General features: G+C 39.3%; 1 protein-coding gene across 3 annotated transcripts in view; it reads right to left on the bottom strand.

Annotated features, from left to right (window-relative positions):
* DACH2 (dachshund family transcription factor 2) overlaps positions 1-23,118 on the bottom strand; it is a 244,306-nt gene that overhangs the window by 219,930 nt on the left and 1,258 nt on the right. The window lies entirely within an intron of this gene.

The following is a 23,118-nucleotide window of genomic DNA, read 5'->3' as shown; positions in this document are numbered from 1 at the left end:
TGTATGGAAATGTCCAAATCCTTGTTCTAAACCCATACAATGGATATCCCTTCACTTCATTCATATTAACAAGTCCTGTGTAATACTCTGAAGTAAGTCCCACAAAAAAGTGGAGACAGATTTTTTGTTGTAACTTAAGCAGTTTTACAGCTGAAATACACTTAATTGGTTTAAAAACACACTGGTTTTACAAAAAAAAAAAAAAAAAAAAAAAAAAAAAAAAAAAAAAAAAAAAAAAAAAAAAAAAAAAAAAAAAAAAAAAAAAAAAAAAAAAAAAAAAAAAAAAAAAAAAAAAAAACAAAAAAAAAAACCCACCAAACCTAAACCCACTAAACCTGTAAAATGGAACATTATCTAATACTCTTATTAACTGCAGTTTGCTTAATTGTGATCTTTAAGTCATGAGTAGATCTACAATTGTCAGATGCATTTAATTGAAATACAATCCCTAGAGCTAAAGACTGTATTTTTATAATAAGATACATGTTATTCATAATTAACTAACTGCTCCCTTTCCATGGAAAATCCCACAGAAAAAGCAAGGGGAGAGTAAGGGAACAAAACTACATGACAGGGAAGGGGAGGTGTTCGCTTCAACAAGGTTGGGTTTTTTGGTGCATTTGGTTTGGGCTTTGTCATCCTGCATTTAATCAAGAGATCTTTGTTCCTTTTTTTCCCCCCTTTATTATCTCAAGAAGTTGTGTCTTCATGTAAAAAATGAAGGAACATTCTTCCTCTTTTCTTTCTTCCTAACTCTCCTCACCTTTCCTTCATCTCCAATTCTAATCTGGCTTGGACTAATATGAAAAATTCCAACAAAATTCAAGTAAGTCTAAGAAAGACTAAAAAAAAAAAAAACAAAAAAAAGTGCTTTTCGAAAAAAAAAATCATGGGTTTAGAACAAATGAAAAACCCCCTCATAGTACCAGATGCACTTTCACTGTGGCGGAAATGGGGCAAGTGAAGAGGCAGGAACTTGATCCAATGCCTTCCTCTCCCCAGTATACCATAAAATTGTCATGTATGCTCACCATCTACAAAATGCTGAGTCCAAACAACTTCCAATTTAGCTTTTGTCAAAAAAAAATAATTTTCCTAAGAGTAAACGTTTGTATACAAATACAAACTGGATATTTGTATACAAATACAAACTGGAAAACATCTCTAGTACCTGTATACAGTCCAAAAAAAAACTACTTTGATTTATCCTGATGTCAATTTGCAAGTGCAGCACAGAATTAAAAGCAATAAGCACAGAAATCAAAATTAAAATTCCCACCGTATGTGCAGGTCAAAAAGTAAACTATATTCTATGGGAGAAAAAGTAAAATAATTGCATAAAAATAACAGGTATTTCTATAACTTTTTGCCCAACAAGTGAATCTATCCTGATGAAAATTATTTGAAACAACAATTGGTTTGAAGTTAAGACAATATGTTTACCTAAAAAAAAAAAAAAATTTAAAAATAGAAAGGAAAAAAAAAAGGCCTTTTAATTCTTTCTGTTTTTTCCCATTCATGGTCTGCAAGGAAAATCAGAAGAGTAAAAGTCATACACGCAGGATAAGATAATGCAGCTGAAAAGCTGAACAACCAGTAATACACATTTGGTTCATTTGACTTTTTGTTATTTGCTTTAAGATCCCCCCCACAAAAGTTCTACTCAATATATTCTTGCTAGCAACAATCTGCACCAGAATTAGTGTCTCTCAAGCAGCAAGTGTAGCATACACAACAATCTCAATGAGAGAGGCAATTAACAACTGCTGCAAAATATAATTATATATAAAGATGGTTTGAAAGACAATACTCTATCTAAAATGACCTCGCTGTATTCACAGCACTGATAAAACAGTTTTCCTTTAAAAAAATGCCGCTTTTTTTATTCATCAAAAGAGAAAAGCCCCAAGGTCACCTGTCAATAACAGAACAAACCCTCAGTAAATCACAGTGCTTCACAAATAAATTCCTCATCAGTAATTAAAACCAGGCCTCTCTGGCCCTGTGTTATCAGCTCATCAAATTCATTGCTCATCTAGAATAACAGATCCACATCTGCAGTCATTACAGCATGCCAGATAAATCAATCCTCTCAATGATGCTTTGAGCCATCTCTGCTCCCTTTTAACCAGCCCGATATTTATTTCCCCCTGACACTTCTGACATTCTATTTACTGTAGGCAAATGGAACTCATACGGCACCTTGTAATGGCTTTACCAAAGCCCATTGTGGGGCATATCTTCCAAGACTGATGGGCGCAATAAACAAGGTTTTATGGTGTAAGTGTGAGCTTCCAACTTCTTTTTTTTCCAGGAATTTGACTTCTGCAGTGAAGATGGTTTATTACATTTGATTGCAGGTGGAAAAAGCTATATCCACTTAGAGACCTGTCAGCTAAAAGCAAGCAGGAAACTTTTGAAATAATATTATTTTTGTAATTTTATTTTCCTCATTGATAACAATACAGAATAAAGCATCCCCCTGTCAGGGCTTGGAAAGCCAAGCCATAGTTTATCATTCCACCTCCGCCCTCCCTCCCCACCAAATCAAACACAGGACTGCTCCGTAAACTTCAAAAAGGTACAACAGCAATATATAATCACCACATATGTACAGAGCACATCCCGACCCCTCCCCAGCACTGCTGTTTCCATTCAAACCCGAGCTGCCTGTGCTTAGGTAGGGACCCTCCTATTAACAGATGAGGTCAATCATCTCTTGGGTGGCATCTGAGCCCAGGAGAAATCACGGGTTTGTAAAATTTACTGCACAAACCAAAACTTTTCACTGTTCGGTGCTTTCCCCGATAACAGGCGTTAGGCTGTTCCCTTCAAAATGAGAACATAAATTGTCTCCTTGAGAGTGAAACAAACGGCACAAGAATCACTTTTCAGCATGAATTTTGCTTGTTTGTACACTATCACAGCTGCTCTACTTAGGGAAATTGGGTGAAAATCTGTTCAAATGAAAAAGCATTTCCAGGATCCGAAAGCCTCCCAGAATATCACACGTGTTAAACAGCTCCAAGTTCAGCAATTTCTAGAACGTGAGCAGATCCCCCCCTTCCCACGTGAGGGTGGTGTTTCCATGTGCATATGTACATTTATGTGGGATATGCCTGAAGCATATGCCATCCATCCAGGAACCTCGCTGCTGCCCTAGAAATCTGCGACAGAGCAATTACACCGGGTTTAACGTGACCACGGAACTGACTTTCTGGTGTGGGAGAGCAGTCCGTGCAGCAAGGCAGCCCAGCTCCCACAATTCCAGCTCACCCCCCCAGCCAAGGCTCTGCACCTGGATCCGTGTGGCTCCACACGAACCAGCCCCGGGAACGAGCGGGGCTCCACTTCACGCCCCTCATTACGCACGGCTCAAAACTGACTCGCCTTAAATTACTGTCACTGTGTTAGTGGAGCTCTCCTTTGGCATAGATTAAAATTGTATTTGTGTGTGTCAGCCCTGCCTCGCTCACAGCAACGTGGAAAGGCTGGTAAAAGTCCTTTTTCGCAACAAAAATAGTGCTCAAGGCTACAGGAGGCTATGAATTCTCAGATCCTCTTTCCAACACTGATTCAAAAATGACAGGATATAGTCTTTTCCTTAATGAAAAATCTATATTTATCACTCTATTGTTCTTGTGTACTGATCCTACTGCTCTCTGAGGCCAAAGTTTGAATATATTGGATTTTGAAATAATAGCCCAAGGCTCCGAGATGCTGGGTCATGATACATAAATGATGAGAGGGTTGTTCCCTATTTCTCTGCTTCTCACCACAAAAACAAAACACAAATTCCAGGGTGAAAATCTTCAGAAGTCTACATTATCTGTAAAGTGCAAATTATGTGGGATATTCACAGAACTATAAACGATAAAATCAGACTACACTGAGAAAGATGTTCTGCCTGCTCTAGAAATGAACCAGTAATTTGTTGCTTTAATATCACAAAGTCCTATTTTTATATAGCCACAGATGTGACAAGCTCAACTTGGTTGGATTTTTTAAGCTTAATTCCAATTGAATTTGCTTGTAATAAAAAATCAAATGTTTGAAAACATTAATTTAGGAGAAAGGGACTGAAATCATTAATCTGTTATACTTTACCCTTTGATTCTCAGGTATAACAGGGATTGAAAAAGAAGAAACCCCCAGCTATAGCCTGCTGGTACTAAGAGAATAAAGAGATAAAAAAAAACCTTTTCCCTACAGCAAAATTTAAGGATGCTGTTGTGATGAAAACAAAGGGCAGAATCTGGAAAGTATTTTCCCCCTTCACCCCATAATAAAATAGAGCTCCCAATACACAGAGTTCTGTAAAGCTGCATCTCTACACCACTATATTTTCAGTGTATGAGGAAGAGCTGCCTCTCCACATTTTGTTTCTTGGATGTGTCCAACTTTGCTTTGACCTTGAGTGACTCTGGCTTAAGTTTTCCAAACCAGCCCACTGAAATCCTCCTCGTGCCCCAATATCCACCAGAATCTCCTCTGACCCCGGGGATATCTGATCCTCACGCTTTTTCTCAATTACCTGGAAATTAAGATCTGAGATTCCTAAACTCCTTAAGCAGTTTAACATCCAATACCCAGGGAGAACCAACACCTCGGGGAATTCCTCAGGTTACCATAACACTAAGTGCCATGAAAATGCAAATAAAACTTAGTTATGCTTAACGAACACTCTTTTTAAAAGGTGTTAAATTTACATTATTAATTATACATGTATATAGTATGAAAATAGTGTATATATATAAAAGTAAAGCTTAAATATACTAAAAATAATAATTTATCATGCAACAACCCATCATTTTGTCCAGGCATACTACATTTCTGGAATCAACCCAGGTCCTGTCTGACAATCAAACACAACCACCCAAGGCTGTCCAACCCTCAAAAGTGCTTTCCGTGCACCTTCCCACAAGTCTCCCAGGGCAGCTGCTCTGCTCAAGGGAGTGGACAGCTTACAATGACTTATTCTCTCCAACAGTCTTCAGCAAAATAACTTATCTGAAATTTATTTAAAAAGATATTATAGGGAAATGCTCTTTCCCCTTCAAGTTTTTATGTTGCCATGTAAAAAAAAAATTATTACGCTCCTAAAAAATTAATTTTTAAAGTATAAACTGGAATCTGAGTACTCTCCAGCCTAAGAAGAATGCATTATGGAATATATATGTTACTCTTCTAGATTATGATGTGTGCATTGTATACTTTCCATACACACAGTGATTGTTTGGTTTGGCTTTTTTAAATAACTTTAATGGTTTACCCAAGGTGAATAGATTAGCCTGGTAAAGGAGCATTTTTCAGTGTTGGAAGGTAACAAAAACAAGATCACATGGTCAGTGCTTCTGGACAGCTCTGCTCCCATTCCTTCAAAGTGTTCCCCCAACAGTCACATTCCACTGTTTGGTTTTCTGTTTGTTCCACACACCTCCCCAAATCATCTCTAACAACCTCTTGTTAGGAATCACACTGCTCCACGTCTAGAAATGCCAAGGCAGGTAATGTATATCCTTGCTAAATATTCAGATACACATTTTTACAGGCAGGTTACCTATGCAGGTTTAGAGACACGACTCTGATCTCAAAGGTAAAGAGACAAGATCTGGCTGCGATCTGTCTAATACCAGTGTTTTCTGAAGAAAGGTAACTGCATAAAGAGCCCTCAGGCGATCTGTTTATATTTAAATGGATCCAAAGTTGATGTGCCCTGTTACTATTTCACCCCTGGCAGAGGGTTGGAAGCTCAGCAGCCAATTAAATAGAAGCCACGTGTACCAGCACGCTCCACAAAGGGGAGTAAGTAAGTTCCCTTTCCTAATGGGAAAGCTGAGGCACCCTCACCACCCTCCAAACTACCACTCTGCCCACTGCCAAAATTAGACATTAATTTCCTGAGATACTAATAACAATATTAAGTATCTTCTGCACGTGGAGAGCCACTAAATCATACCAACTGCACAACTGGCCAAAGAATCCACTTGAAAACATGAGAGTAGCACTTCCCCAGCCCCGCTGTCCACGACACAGGGCTGGTAACAAGGGTTTGTAAACATCAAAGCCTGCAGAAACAAGAACATTTCCTAGAAAAGTATTAATCCACGTGTCTGTACAGCCCTGAAATCCCAACTTTACCTTCTTATGCTTCACTAATTACTTTAATGACTGCTTGTTTCTCCTGACTCTTAAAACACGCAGAATATGGTCGGGAGAGATGAATTTGGCAGAACACACACTCAAAGGGTAACCTATGTACAACCTCCACAGTTTAAAGGAGACATGTACATCCTCCCAGTATTCCCATCGGGTTTTTTTTCCCCCCCTCTCCACTTTCCCAGACTTTCCCAGAGCTGCAATTTGAAAACCATTGCATATCCCAGCTTGAGCAGCACTGAGTCATAGACAGTTAATCACAGGGCCACAGCAAAGAGAGTTGACCTCTTTAATGTTTGTAAGTCATCAAAAGTACAAGTTCAGCAATTTCTGAAAAACCAAGATCAAAGATTATAACTTTAAAGAAACAGCAGAGCCATGGAAATACATTAAAATGATCACACAAGTATGCTCAGTGTGTCACTTCACACTCATGCACTATTAGGCTCTGGAAAAGAGATGAAGCAGTGTGTCCTACTGCTGTGGGAAGAGGGAGACTTGCTTTCAGTTTATCAAACCCGAGTTTCACCCATATGGGTGAAGAAAGATTGGTCACGCGATTCTTGTGAAGTCAAGGAAACCCGTCCAACAGGGTTTTATTCCATATTACCCACGATTCCAGAAACTGCACCCCTACACTGACAAGCTGGAGCTTTAAATATTTAAATCTTCTACTATTTCTCGATATTTGCCAAAAACCTCATTCCCATGATAGGATTATCAATCACCCCAATAAGACCATAGAAAGGAATTCATTTGAATTTCTGGACTAAACTCATTTGAAATCATCAGCCACATCAATAAATACGACCACTCCTCTGTAAGAACTCTCACTGCTCCCAAATGAAACAGTTGGTTTGGACCTTACCTCTGAAACAGGAACTTGCTTTAAGATCATACAAGTGAAGGTGTATAATGGTTTAGTATTTTGTGTATTGACTTTCCTCCCTTGTACTTGGGTATAATCCTTTCCTTCATAAAGTAAAAGACCAATTAGCAATGCTAATAATTGAAACATCATCTCCACTTTCTCTGTATGCCATGCATGGCCAAGAGGCAGCTTGGAGAGCATACAGAGAGGTCAAAATTGGCTAAAAAATCTCTCATATTTGAGAGACTTCACAATTTGAAAGGCTGCTACATATTTTAGAGACCATCATCTATCTCAGCAGAGAAAACTGGCCATTCTCTGTTAGCCCAGCACTTAAACCCACCAAGAGGAACCCATGGGAGCAAACTTAAATGATTTAACACTTCCTGAACACAAAGAAAAATCATGAGATGGCTCCACTACCGGTATCTATCAATTGCAAAGTCTTAGAAGAATTCTCTCCAGTTCAACTTCTTGCCAGACCAACAACTTAATTCATAAAATGAGTGGCTATCTTACCATCTGTTGTCACATGTCATTACTCAATGGAAACTGCCCAGTGCACAGATAAGGAAAACATCTGAATGAGCAGCTGGGTGAGATAAAGCCCTGAGCTTGTGCAGACACCGCAAATAAGAGATCTGAGTCCTTACTACAGATCGCCTTCTTCCAGTCTGCCCAAGCCTAACAGGTGGGTAACACAGGCCACAGATTACAAGGGCTTTTAGATTCCTCACTGCTGCTGAAATTTTGAAGGTCATCTACAAATGGTATCTCAGCAAATGCCCATCTCAGACATCCTGACCCCAGTACCACAAGTCCTACAGGAATAAAACACCTCAGCCAAAAGCCACGAGGGTTGGGAAATTCAGCCACATGAAGAACAGCAGCTGGATGTCCACCACTCTCTCCACGGAGCCACCACACACCATCAGCCTCTATTTTTATCTCTTATTGTGGAATCTGGATCCAGCCAATGTAAAAGAAAAAAAATTAAGTAGTTTAGGACTATTTGCTCCTTAATTAACACAGAATCTCCTCCACTAAGAGGAAAACAGTTCCACTGGCAGCCCTCACTGCAATTTAAACCTCCAGTGAATCCCAGAGCCTTTTAATTCCATGAGAAATCCTGTCGTTTTGAGTCTCCTGTTATTTTTACAAAATATACTTAGACCTTGTGTAATGGAATTAGTTACACACATGTCCTTGCACAAATACTTTGTGCAAGAGCTCTTCAACAAGGTCTGCTCATCTTTCCTTTGGAGAAGAATCTGGGAGGATAATGATGAAAATACATGTAAGGATAGATGCGAACTGATTAAATTCAGTCCTATTGCTGGAAGGTACAGAAAGAAATGCAGCCTCCCCATCCACAAAGTGTTTATGAAAACATTCCACCAGCAATTTATGTCTGTGTCAGACAAATGGAAGCAGTGTCAGAACTTGCATCCCTTATGTCGAAACATCCCAAAACAAAACAGAAAAGCCAAATCATCCATCTACCCCAGCATTTTAACTGCTTTCCAATTTCACTTGTGTGAGGGTTTTTTTTTTCCTTTTTAAATCCCTGTGACATACACCTAAGCACTAACAAAAGGTTTATTTTGACATTATTGCTTTTGGCTTCTCTTGGGGCATCCCTACCTCTACGAAAGTGTTTCACATCTTCTCCTTGCATCAGTAAACCTGGGTCTGACACACAGGAGCACGAGCCCTACACACAGCCAGGGAACTTGAGGTTCCTTAAGGAACGAGGCAGACGCCGTAAGACATTTTTGGGGGAGTGTGGGACCTACTGCTTATCTATATATAGTATCTATGAATTCATATACCCCCTGCATGAATACTTTCTCACAAGGAATTGAGACTTTTGTATATTCATACATTTATATCCACAGGAATACCTGAAATTCCAGTTAGTCTCTAGAATATTCTTATTTTATTGGTACACTGCGTGTTACTCGTGTACAGAGAGTACATCAACAACTGAGTCCAGGGAAAACAAGAGTTATTGACCAAACTCTCAGGGTTATCATCCAATAGGAGCTGGTTTGTTGTACCTTTGGCAAGAGTAATAACACACATAGTTTGAACCCACTGTGGGTAAGTGCTTTAAGCAGGAGGAGCTGCTTATAAAGGCACCACACACAACCAAAAAGATGAGCATTCTCTTTACTTGGGCATTTGCATTTTTACATTAAAAGGCAATGTTTTTAAGTTTTTTAACCAGCTGTTAAGTATTCAAAAAAGAGAGACTGAGATGCATTAATAAAAAAACCTGACAGGCTCGGGACATCCAGCAGTACAGTGAAAGCACTTTGTTTAAACTACAAATAAATGTGTTCTGTCTTTCAGACATTCTACTAGTGAAGCCACATACAGAGACACTCGCACTATCTTGTTTACAAGAACTGGAAGATAAAGTACTCAGTGAGTCAATTCTTGAACCTTAATAATTGAATTTAAAGTTAATATGGAAAATTATGGGCAAAGATTGGACAGAAGAATTATCCTCTTATGAAAAACATCACTAAAGCAGGACTAGAAATAGCACAACAAGGCTTTATTATTGCTTTTTGAATGCATACACAGATTTATCTTGTACCACTACAGTACCTTCAGCAGTTTCATTGTCAGGTCCCATTTTCTGCTTCCTCCATTCTCCCCTTCTCCTGATTCAAAACCATCCCTTTAACACATCATTCCTAATTAGATGATTAGTGCTTGGAAGGGCAGGAGATAAGTCATTTGCATAATTTAATCATAAAAAGAAGTTAAAGATACAGATTTTGCTGTTCGTTTGTACAATTATCTTCACCAGCCTGGGGGGCTGAGATATTAATGTGATTAAACAGTATTTCTGCAAACAGGCAACTGTGTGTCCTCTATTAAAGCAGAGCTGGAGGCAAATGAAAAATTAATTTTAGAAGACAATCAATTTTATTCTACATGACTGTAATAAATAACAGCCCATCTGCAGACAAGTCATTAGGCCCTGGGAGGCTACATGTGTCACAAAGTCTAAATGACACACAAGGCCGAATTTTCCACCAAAACCAGAGTGAGCAATAAACAGTCCACCAAGGGCCATTCCCGTTCAAAGAGTGCAGAGGATTCCCAGAAAAGTGAGGTGCATGTGTGAAGTACTAAGCACTGACCATCACTTAAGCCTGTAGAGTATTCAGAAATACAGGTACTTGGTGGTTTGCCCTTCATGCTTTCAGTGCCTTCTGAATTTTACGTGCAACAATAAATCAAGAGCTTACTGAATAGCCAGGGTGCTACTTATGATACTGTAAACTTTATGAAATGAGCATGCTTATTAAATACATAATAATTACCAGTTTACTACTTTTTAAACTGTTAAGATGCATAGCACTGCTTTTCATTACTCTCTACACGCAGTTCACCTCCACTTAGACTTATTAACCCCCCCTCAACGAACAGAAATCCAGATAGTCTCAAATATATGAACTATAATTATGCTTAAGTAAGGATTTCTGAAGATCAGCGATGTAGAATATATGCAGAGTCATAAGTTTATCATATTCACTCTACTGAAAATATTTTTTATTCATCACCACTGGCACACACTTCCCTCAATGGAAAAAAAAGAATATTCCAAAATATCCAAATGTGAGATATTCAGCTAAATACAACCCATTTCCCACTTGCAACTTTGCACAGAACGTTTCCTGACGTGGACCAAGGCAATTCACAGATCGACTCGTGGATGTGCACTGAGGTTTGGATGCTTTCTGGGCCGGTGATCCAAAACCACAGAACTCAGCTGGAAGACTCTGGTTCTACAACAGTCCCATTGCAGAATTTCACCTGCAAGGAGGTCAAAAGGACAAAGCCATCTCCTCCTTCACGGGAGATCCAAGGCCTTCGAGTTCATTCAGTCTCCTCTGTAGGACTGCACAGAAAGCACCACTGCTATTGGTTTTAAGACCCTCAACAGCATCACAATGAATTTAACAGGTAAGACTCTTATCTGTTCAGAAAAAGGACAGTTGAAACCAGAGTTTCAGAATGGGATATTATGAAAAATCAACAGCAGAAAAAGGAAGTTTCCAGTGTTGCCCACAGTCAGACAACAGAACTAAGCAATCAACAGAAGCATTTAAATAAAACTGCCCTTTGCCAACCTATTGCCTTTAGATTTGTCTACTATCACTCAAGTTCTCAAAGCACTAGATATCAAAGAGGATTATTTTAGAAACCATGTGACATCGTAAGATCAACAACTTCATGTGCCTAAGACACTACAAAGAGCTTCTAACCAAAAGGTAGAAAAGTGAACAGCAGCCCCAAACACCAATATCAAAGTACAGTCAAGAATCTTAAGCTTCTTGAGTTTAAAAGACACTTTTAAAACTTGAAAGACAACTCAATGACCATTTCAACAGAGCAAATGAAACCTGAAAGTGGTGCCTGCTATTTGGGTATTTAGTTATTCTGTTGTTATTGTCAATGACAGGTCAGTCTGGATGATGGGAAAAGTACCTGTGACAGCAAAGGATGTGGGAAGTAATTGTCACAGAACAGGCCCATTCAGATCCTAATACAACACACTATTTAAATCAAATGCAGTGCTGGTAGAATAAGCCCCTTACCTGCCTTACAAGCCAGACAGAGCAGCAAAGATGCTCAGCCCTGCCAGGCATTTAAGGTCCTATTAATAGCCAAGTTTAGAAAAACAACAAAAATATGGAGTTTATACTGTCAGGAACTTCACATGAATGAATTAAAAAGAGTTCTTACGAAGAGTTTCTGTCTGGATCAGAATACACCAGCATTAAGAACTCAACTGATCTTCACTAAGAGAATATGAGGTCTCAAAAATGTATTTAAAATAATCCCATACTCTTGCAGTCACTAATTAGTACAGATGACCATAATAAATATGTCACCAATATTTTTTTTGTTTGCTTCCTCACCAACATGAATACAAATTCCCTCAGTGTAATAAAGAGTTAATTTTTCAGTCAGTAAGATTAAAAGCTAAAGTCATAAAGTTTTAAGAACTAATAACTAAGATGTAACAGTTTGCTAGAGGGCTGCTGGTTAGGGGATTGGAGGGGGGAAACAAAACTAAAACTTTGAAGAAAGCATATTAAAAAGGGCAAGGTAAGTGGATGACCAGAAACCCCTCTAGGTTAACGTGCAAGAGAAGGGCAGGTCATCAAACTGCAGAAGAGAAACATTCCTGAGTTCCAGCAGGTAGAAACAAGATTTGTTTGAACCAAAAATCGGCTGTAAAACAAGTAAGGCAATTTATTAAAAAAGAGCAGAAAAAAATGACAGTGATTCTGGTTCTGATGTGAGACAAGGAATCTTGGTTCCAGTGCAGGACAGCAGGATCAATTAACCCTCCTAAGCACTGCTGATGATGAGAGTGAGCCAGGTTTGCAGCAGATTGTAGCAAGAATTCTGGCCAAACCCTTCCTGAGATGCTCAACTCGAGATACTTTGATAAGTCACCAATCAGATACATCAACTGCCATACAAAAAAACCCTCTTTACAAACAAAGCTTTACAAGACAAAAACTCCCCAAACATACAAATAAATACATCTTCCAGCAACAACCTCATACAACAGAGGGAAGAGAACACACAGAGTTCATTACCTTGGGTCCTGTTTCAGCATCCATACTCTGCTCTTCCCTGACCATCAGCATTTTACTACCTGGTTCTCTTGTGCTCTTTTGAGGGGAGAGAGTTTGGAGGAGGGGTTTTGGTTTTTCTTTTTTTTAAACATGTATTTTAGGTCTCACTGGAAAGACTTGACTTTTTTTCCTGCTTCTATTTTTCAGAATTCTCTCAGAAGCTCTTTAGAAAATTGCTCTCCTTCAGCACACAACAGTTAGGAGAGGAGAGCAGGCAGCTGCAGACACCTGCAGCAGCAGAGAGATGCCTTCATCAGCCTCAAAAAACAACAGGGAGAACGTTTCACAGACACAGGACATTCTCTGATTAACTGTCATCAAAACAGTTTATGAGCTAGCACCAGAAAACTCGTACTAGGCAAAAACTGCTACATGTGTAAGAAAAAGTATAATGTAGAATATTTTAAATATTCTGATCAGAGGTTCTAAATTAAGTTCAAAGTATTTTTTTTCAACTAGCTTTATTTTCTTAATTAGTAACTCTTAAATTACTGTAACATATAAGTAACTAAATCCCCCTACTGGCACAACGGCTGTGCCAGGAGCTTTTTTATTTTTTTAATTACAAATATACAAATGTTCTTCTCGGGTAGCAGTGGGGAATAAGACAAATCTATTCCTCAGGACACACACACACAGGATTTCAGGAAATCATCTGAGATGCAGAGATGGCACAATCTGAACATGACACAGTCGATTCCACATGGACCTGCCAAGGGACCAGGGCAGGGGCTGCCTGGGACACCTACTCCCACCTCCAGCAACTCCCACGTCATCCAGTCATTCCAATAAAATCTTCCTTCCACAGCACAGTTCTTTATGTTCTGCAAAGTGGTTGCCCAGAAAGGCTGAGAGTTTCAATCCCTGCAACTACTTAAAATCTATCTGGCAACAGCTCTGGACAATAAGCTCTGCCTGACCCTGCTTACACAGAAATTGCTCCAGATCATGGAATTCCACAAGAGATTGGTTGAAAGAGACCTTAGAGAGCACCTCATTCCACCTCCTGCCATGGACAGGGACATCTTCCATTATCCCAGGATGCTCCAAGCCCCGTCCAACCTGGCCTTGAACACTTCCAGGGATGGGGCAGCCACAGCTTCTCTGAACAGTCTGGGCTAGGGCCTCCCTACCCTCACAGCCAAGAATTCCTTCCCAATATCCCACCTAACCCTGTCCTCTGGCAGCAAGAATCTATTTCCTATTGTCCTGTCCCTCCATCTCGTCCCAGGTCCCTCTCCAGCTCTCCTGGAGCCCTTTTAGGCACTGGAAGTGGCTTTTGGGTCTCCCAGAGCCTTCTCTTCTCCAATGAACACCCCCAGCTCTCCCAGTGTGGCTCCAGAGCAGAGGGGTTCTGGAGAGCCTTTCCTTGGAGCATCTCCGTGGTCTCCTCTGGACTTGCTCCAGCAGCTCCAGGTCCTTCTTTTGTTGGCAGCTCTGCAGGTGGGGTCTCAGGAGAGTGACAGAGCAGGAGAACCATCTCCCTCGGCCTGCTGTCCACAGTTCTTTGACGCAGCCCCGCACAGGGGGCGGTTTCTGGGCTGCCAGAAACATTGCTGGGTCATGTGGAGCTTCTCAGGCACCAACACCCCCAAGGCTTCCTCCTCAGGGCTGCTCTCAATCCATTCTCCACCCAGCCTGTGTTTGGGGCTGCCCTGACCAGGCACAGGAACTTGCAGTTGGCCTGGCCAAACTTCAGGGTGTTTGCACAGTCCCACCTTTCCAGCCTGTCCAGGCCCCTCTGGATCCATCCCTTCCCTGCAGCGCGTGACAGCACCACACAGCCAGGGGATGTCAGTAAACCCGCTGAGGATGCCCCCAGTCCCACTGCCCATGGCACTGACAGATGTTTAACAGAGCCGGTCCCAACCCCAACCCATGAGGGCACCATTCCTCCCTGCTCACCACTGGGGTACCAAGCTGTTCACCACAACCATCCAGACAATTCCTCATCCACCTAATGGTCCATCCATCAAACCCACAACTTTCCAGTTTAGAGACAGGGACAGCCATGACTCAGGTGCACCAAGATGAATTCAAGCGTGCTGACCTCAGCAATTCTGCATCTGTGAAACACATTATATTTGGAACTCTGTACACATACACTGTGAAATAATTTTGATTAACTTTTTTATCTAAAAAGTGTTCTGTTTAAATTCACTGTTCATGGAGGTTTAGAAACAGGAGAGAAAAACTATTCCAGTTTTCTGTTGATTTAAGGTACCACAAAGGCATCCCAGGCTAAAAGTTCTCTTGCCACAGACTGGACCGAAATCAAATTACAATCTGAGAATGTTACTCATTACATGACTGTGAGAAGTATTAAAAAAAAAAATTAAAAACTTCAAGTCAAGACACGAAGATGGTTCATAGAGCCCTGTCAGTTCATTTAACAATGGTAGTTTGTGTCCATAGCAAATGGAATAATCCAGAAATTTATTTTAAATTATAAATCCTTTTTTTTCTTATAAATATCTATAGCAAATTTTCAAAAAAAAAAAAAAATGTTTATTTCTATGGCTAGAGAGGTACTTCAGAATAACTCAGAAATTTAAACTGCTTTATATATATATATATATACACACACACACTTGTGTGTATGTAAATATTATTATTACACAACATATGTATAGGTATATAGTAACTGCAGAATCCTACATTAAATCTAACTTCCACTTTAATTTGTAGAGTAGTTGAAATGTGTTATCTGATGGAATATAAAGACTGTGATCACGGGAGCCAGTGGCTGGGGACAACAGTGAGGAAGACAAAGAACACTGAAAGCAAAACAATGTGGAAAACCACCACTGAGACTCTTTTAACTCAAAACGAGAGTTAAAGTACTGCTCAAAATACTGCCACCCTACCAGAGACAAAAGGAATGCAGACGTGGCATTCCAAGGGGGAAGCACAACCTCCTGCCATGGAGCACATTTCTGTCCTCAAGCACGGGAAACCCTCAACAGTCCCACAAACCGGTGAGATGTGTTGAGTCGAGTCTTGAACAGAACAACTGCAAGTGCTCTGATGATGCAAAACATGACATATTTCAGTGCATTTCAGTCATAACCAGCACTTACTTGTAGACCAAATAAAGAGGGAACATCTTGATTCTAAAAAACGTGCTTTTCTCCTCCAAAGCCCCCAAAGTCATTTTTCCTGTGTTTCTCCCTATTTAACCATCAGATATTCAAGGAAAATAATCTGCTTTATAGAAAGAGCAGAGGTAAAAAAAAAAAAACTTAAAAATCATTACAGGAGGTGACCTCAAAATTCCAGGTCTACCCTACACTTTGTATGTCACACATAACTACACAAGTGTTAAGGGCAACTGAACTGTTAACTAAAGTGGAAAAATATTTCAAAATAGTTAAGATTTTCACCTGATTCAATGATATGATGCATCACAGAAGGCAACCAGCCTAAGAAGGACAGAAAAAAAAAAAAGCTAAATTGCAGAGAAAATTCTGAAGGAACATTTACTAAGGATCTTTTCAATACTTACATTCCTATTGTACACTGTAAGACACATTACAATACTTCAGTGCTACATGCCAAATCCTTAACTAATCCTGTCACTAGAAACCTTCAATTAATGGCAATATTAATGCAGCTTTATGTAGCACAGATAATAAACCAGATGCATAATATAGCAAGATACCTCAAGTTTTACACATTACTAGTAAAAAGCCCATTAATAAAGAATAATCCAATAAAAGCTCTGTTTGTCGTGGCATTACCATACTTTTTAGTGTAAGAAAAAAAGACTCTCCCTCTTAAATAACTACTAAATGCTTGGGGTTCTAACATATTGCTGCAAGCTATAATGGTTATAACTGTTAATCCAATACACCTTTTATACAAACCCATAAACACACGAGTGGAAAAATAGCACAGATGTTCATCTCTAATGCAATTTCCATCCAATTTCCTAAGTGCAGTCCCTGTGTGCAAACTAGCTTAACGTTATGTTTAGCTTGCAAATTCTTTTAATAAATAATGAATGCAATAAAACTGGTAGATCAATGGCAAGCTGAGAAATCATAAAAAAGCCTTTTGTGCTCGTGCTGTTGCCGATTTCAAACTTTAATCCAGCGACAGATCAATACTACTTTTTCTTTTTAACCCATCCCATAGATAGCAGGCAGACTGGATGGATGTAGGTTAAATGCTGGTACCAGATATCAATTTCCAGAAACTTGATAACATCAGACACAATTGCAATTGAACATTTTATACCTTATCATATGAACAATATACACTGCTGAACATCACACCCAAAGCCACTGTACAAGTAATAAAGCGAGCCCTTTAACTGGGCTCAGCTCTCACTTTTTGGAGAGGTGGTATTTGTGAGGGAGTCAAGAAAGGCTCTGACACAATCTATTTTAATGAGCAAAATGGGCTCAGCAGGTCAAGATGTACTGACAAGGAAATATAATCTCCCCACGCCTGCCAGTGACAATAAACTTTATATGCAGGCACAAAACAACAACACGGCTGCGCTCCCAAAAATAAAGGAACGCAAACAAATTTCTGGTTTACAGGACTCGGATATGGGAACCTTCTGGGGCAGGTATCAAAGTGCATTAGTGAGTAGGTATCGGTATTTCCCACAGGCTGGAGAGTAGAGGGAGAGGGGGAAACCCTATTACTGAGTCCCTTTGGGTAACCCTGCTTTTCCAAGAGGGAACAAAGATCAAAAGCACGTACCCCGAGGGACAGTTCTAATATCAAGCAGGATAAACCTAAATCACTAAGAATCAGTATTAACTAACACACTTGTGCTTGGGAATGCAGGGTTAACTGTAACATATAAAACCCCTGCCTTGGCACACACCAAAGGAACACACCACAGACAGCAGGAACTCTGAAACAGCCTCCTTATGTTTGGGTTTGTTATTCGTGTTGTTTATGTAAATAATCGTGAAAATTATGCATTTCCATACACCCACAGGCTCTTATTACACTGATAATCACACGAAGGACTTGCAAAAGGAAATAGATGGGAATCCCCCTAGGTATTTTAAAGATCTGGATAATTTTGTGCCCAACTTCAGAAAATCCAAAATTACGATTTCTGGAAAAGACACCAAAGGGATTAAAGATCCTACATTCGGGAAGCACAAGATCAGACCCAAAACCACAGTAACACATAATTCCTTCAAAAGCAGATTTTCAGTAAATATGTCCCACCTGTGAGAAGAAGGGCTCAGATCCTAGAAACATTTTTAAGTTCTTTGCCCTCGTTCTGGCAAACTGCCCCTGGCATGAAAGGGAGGTTCACCTCAGCAAAGTCAAAACAGGGACTTTAAAGCCCAGATTTCAACCCCTTTTGAATATTGATCCTGACAAACAGCCCTTACACGAGGCCAATTCCAGCCTGTGAGCAAGGAAATAAACAGGGCAATTCTCCAAAACAGCTCACACAGCTCATTGAAATATTTTCTGCAAAACTCATACAGTAGATAGAGACCAGTTTCTCACTCCAAGGCCACTGAAATACAACAAGATGTGATTCTCTAATTCAGTGTTTTTTCCTTTGCTCCTCAGTCCCACCAAAGTTGATTTTCACTGCCCTTAAAAGCAGTGCACAAACCCAGCCCCAGTGTGAGAATAACTCCCCATCCCCAGAGCTGGTCCCTTCTGGAGCCTTTCTGAGCATAATGGTATTGCCACACATTGATATATTGGTGAGAGAAAGGCAAATATAACAATGCTAAAGCTTAAACTCATTTGAATAAACTGTGAATTTCTATTACATATATTGTTTCCTTTATCAAATTGGAACTACTGGAGCAAGAATACCAAGAATGCCAACATAAATCTAGATCTGTTACAGCCAGTTTCTCCAATTTATTCTCAGAAGCCTTAACGACAAAAAGTCAAAGTTCTTCTGCTTGGGGAAGAGATTAGGAAAAGAACACTCCTGATAATTTTTAACATTAAAATAAAAGCGTCACAGAAATCAGGTTTAACAAAATGATTGCACAAAACACCGGTCTATCCTCTGAAGAAAAACAAAGACCACGAGTGGTTTAATAAACACTACTGAATAAAGCCAATAAAAACTGTGTATAGCCTACGTGGGAAATAGATCTTCATTATTCGTGGCAGAGTCCTTTACACTTTGTGCAATGTTTTCTAGAATTTAAAACTGTTCCACAAAGACACATTCCAGCCTCCTTAATGATTTGTGCTCCACAGGTTCTGCTCCAAGATAATGGATACCAGACTGAACTGATCCAAAAGTAACGGTGATCAACAACTCTTCTAACATATCTGGCCTCAAATGTTAAGTAGGAACAGGAACATAATAAATAAGTACTTTAAATCTAACAGATGTTGAATCCAGACATACTTAACTTTAAAAGAAAATTATTAATGAGGTAAAAAAAAACCAACCAAAAAGAGAGAAAAAGCCTTTCTTCAGCCTGTAATCAATTTGGACACAATGATATTCTATTTATAGCAACACTTTTAACATGTTCTAGTCTTATATTATTTATTCGGATCATTCCTATTACAATGAAATATTAATGCTGAGAAAGTGGTTACTCTATTAAGGAGCTATCCTATGTTTAGATTTTAATATTGATCTCCACTATTTGGGAATAATTAATCATTCTCTAAGAACCTGCATTTGCCTGACTTTGTGTTATAATGCGATCAGAAGTTTAGCAGCTTCCCCACAATGATGCCACGATCAAATTTATATTTTGACCTATTCCTAAAGGCAATTTAGTTATTCCAACAGAAGGGGAAAAGGGGATACCGCCACTTTAAAAGCTTCAATCTCTTTGACATTGCTGGCAGTGTATGGGAACATTAATGCATCTGTCATGATAACAAGCTAAGAATAACATCTAGACATCAAACCGAGCAGAGAATCCATCTGAAGTGATTCATTCAGATCTGTCTCATTGATTTATTAAACACAGGGCAACATCTGCAGCCTCACAGAGCCGCTTGGCAAAATTAATGCAAGATCAATTCAAATGGAAAAAAGTGCAAAAGAGATAAATCAAAACACAATTTGCATGCAGTTCCACAATCAGGCTTATTGGGTGCAAATGCTCAATTTTCCTCCCAAAGCAAATGAGTTTAAATGTTGTTTTATCTTCGTAGAATTGTGTGATTTGAAGTGACAGTGAAGAGTTCTGCAGGTTGAAATGGTGAAAAGAAAAAAAGGAGAAGAAATGCTTGCAAAGACCTTTTGAATATGCAACGAGAATATCATTAATACCTAATTGTTTAGCTTTTTTGTCTTTGCTACAAAAACACAGTATTTTTCAGTTGTAGAAGTCTCAGTAGAAAATTACATATGTATTATGCATATCCACATGCAGGAAACACACAAATACTCCATTTTAGAGGAAAAGCAAGTTACACTTCAAATGGGGAGAGCTCTAGTGCTACGAAGAAAGAAGGGAATTTTAATCAAGGGTTCTCCAGATTAGATATGCATCTGATGAAAATATTCAAGCATTTTAGGAGTTTTAAACAAGCATAGACTTTCAAGATGTCCAGAAAGAAAGAGGGATTTTTCCAAGAGTGTAACTCCTCTGCTCAGAAAGAGGGAAAATTCCTTTCTGCACCTCAAGCAGAATCCACTGTGCTACTGATCTCTCTCCAGAGTATTTGAAGCGAGCCTCCTCTCCAAGGAAGAGAAGCAAACTGAGAAACTGATCTTTATTTATTTTAAAATGCTAGCAACCTCTGAAATTCACAAGTTTGGCCAAGTCTGAATGCAAGCTAAGTATTTACCTAGTCAAGGAAGTTTATGTATAATCAGATGTCCACAACTGCTATCAATACACAGGAAGCTCCGAGCAGAGCTACACGACCGGATTGCTTTAATTATAATCTTGACATCAGTCTCCTAATAAAAGACAGAGTATTGCTGACTAGAAGGTAGCTTTTAATAGACAACATGACTAGACCCTCCTAATCTCATAAAATAAAATGTCTGCATTTACTGTTTAAATTAATTCCTAAAGCCTTTTATTGTTTGTGAATAGCCAAAGCAGTACAAAATATTAGCTTTAAATCTTAAAAAAATATGCCATGCACTGAAATGCTGTTTTCTGGAAAGTATTCTGACTATTCCCTGAATAATCCAGACCAACACCATGCTTTTTCAGTGGCCAGCAGCATCCATCAAATAGAGAACCCTGGAGAGGAGGGTATGATCGTACTCATATAATCCTGTTTTAGAGGACTGACATATTTGCAATCATAAGTATGTCCTCACTACAGTTCTAAATTTCATTTTTAAATAAATCCTCATTACAGTTTTTTTTTTTATTATTTTACAGAAATGTTATGCTTTACTACTAAATTTAAGCACGTGTCCCTAATTTAAGTAACCCTGTAAGGTATTGCCAATCAGGAGCTAGATTTTTGTCAAGATGTTGTACTCACTACTCACTGCAAGGTACGACCTGCAATGAAACGAACAGTTAGTTTCAGTTTTACGAGCCCTGCTTCCCAATTAGACTGCACGATGACGGCTAAACATTGCAGGAACATTTTGTTTACATGTGAATGAAAAATTAAACAGTAAATGTGAACGTAGTAAAAAAGCACTCAGGTCAAAGCTGCTGGATACAGGTAACTGCTGTTATACACAGAACACAAACACACCAAACAACTTTCGCTCACGGGGGTATTTCTCTGCAGGTCTTATGAGCTCTGAAGACAAACTCAAACAAAAAAAAAAAGGCAATAGAGTAAGCAGTAGAAACAGAATTTCTCTTTTTTTCAGTCATATAATAATGTATGGTTTGCATTCCAATTAAAAAAAATAAAAAAGCTACAAGTGTGCACTAACACAAGAGATGATGACTTTCAGAAGTCAACTAACAGTGAAAATAATGATACCCAGCATTTCTTACTGCTTTTTCTGGCAGCTCATGAGTTTAATGCAGCATTTCTACAGTATCCAAATACATATATACAAATCCCTAGAAATTAAAAAAAATATTTATTACGAAAGCAACGTAATATTCCCAGTTGAAAGTAATGCTTCTGAAGATCACATTTTTTCCAAGTGTTTACTTTTCAGGTACAGAACTAAATCCTGTGTGCGTGGCTTTAACAGTTCTACCACATCTGCTTTGTTTGGTAACACTGCAGTGCCTCCCAGGTCACTTCACAGCAAACACAAATAATTAGATTACTCATGTATTTAGCTGTTTTTATCCAACGTTCTCTCCAGTAAGTATGGACTGATCAAGGGAAATAATAATCTGTAAATAAAATGACATACAAAGCATTTAATTAGCACGATGGAACACAATTAGCCTTAAGTCACAACCCCTGAACGAAGTTTCAGGTGTGCTGGTAACACTCCTCAAGCTTCACACCTGAAACACTGAACGCAAAACACATGGGTATCATCAGGTTCTTGGAACCAGCGGCGCTTCCATGAGACATAAACAAAGGCTGAGTGACGTTTCAGTAAATATTTGGGGAAATGTACCAGGATTTGTTTTTCTTCAACAGGTAAAAATACAGTGTTTTCAAAACAGGGCAGGGAGAGCTTGTGCTTAAGCACATTCAACACGTGTGTTCCTCAGCTGAGAGCTCTGGCTGTGCTCAGACACGTTCCTGCCCTGGTAGAGCCCCCTCGTACTGCTCCTGCCTTATCTCCAGCCTTTGCCAGGGCTCTGGCTTACCCGCTGCTCCTTTCAGACCCCTTCAGAGCATCCCTTGGCTCCTCACCTGCCTCCCTCCCCACCGCTCCCTGTCTCACCCATTCCCTCTTCCTATCATAGCCATAAGTCTTTGTCAGAGGGAGAAAAAACAAGAGTTGTGAAACACAAGTTTTAAACATTTACTACTTCAGCGTTTCCAGATCTTAAATCACTAGTTGAAAGGAGAGCAGAAACCATCAGACTGTATCTACAGGCTGTATCATCAAATCAGATCCTGCACTTCCCTACGGGAAAACTTTGGCAACAGTCACAGAAATTAGGGAGATGTATTTCTTTAATCGTCAACTTTCATGCTAGCAGAGTTTCAGAAACATTTCAGAGAAGCATTTACATGTTAAATGTGTCCCTGAGTAATTCAGTGTATTTTTATAAAATTAATGTAAGTCTCAGACCTTGCTTATAAACCCATCGCTTGCATAAAGCAGTAGGTGTGATGTCACCGAGGTGCCTGACATTGAAACGGGCAGCGGGAGAAGGAGTTACCGAAACAGAACAAGAGCAAGGGAAAAAAAAAACACACAGATCCACAGTATTAATATATCTAGGAATTAAGTGCATCTCTAGAACGACACTTGAAGTATAAAATTATTTGAAACAAAGCAAACACTACAATGAAGAACGGACGCCCAGTCTGCTCCTGCTTCAGCTCACAGCGGCGAGAGCAGGATCACGCCCCAAATTAGCACGAAATTAAGTT

This window comes from Empidonax traillii, unplaced genomic scaffold (assembly GCF_003031625.1).
Source record: "Empidonax traillii isolate 1590-97213 ecotype Southwest subspecies unplaced genomic scaffold, ASM303162v1 scaffold32:size1966603, whole genome shotgun sequence".
NCBI lineage: Eukaryota > Metazoa > Chordata > Aves > Passeriformes > Tyrannidae > Empidonax > Empidonax traillii.
The sequence above is the reverse complement of the archived record's forward strand: the minus strand, read 5'-3'. Positions and strand labels throughout refer to the sequence as shown.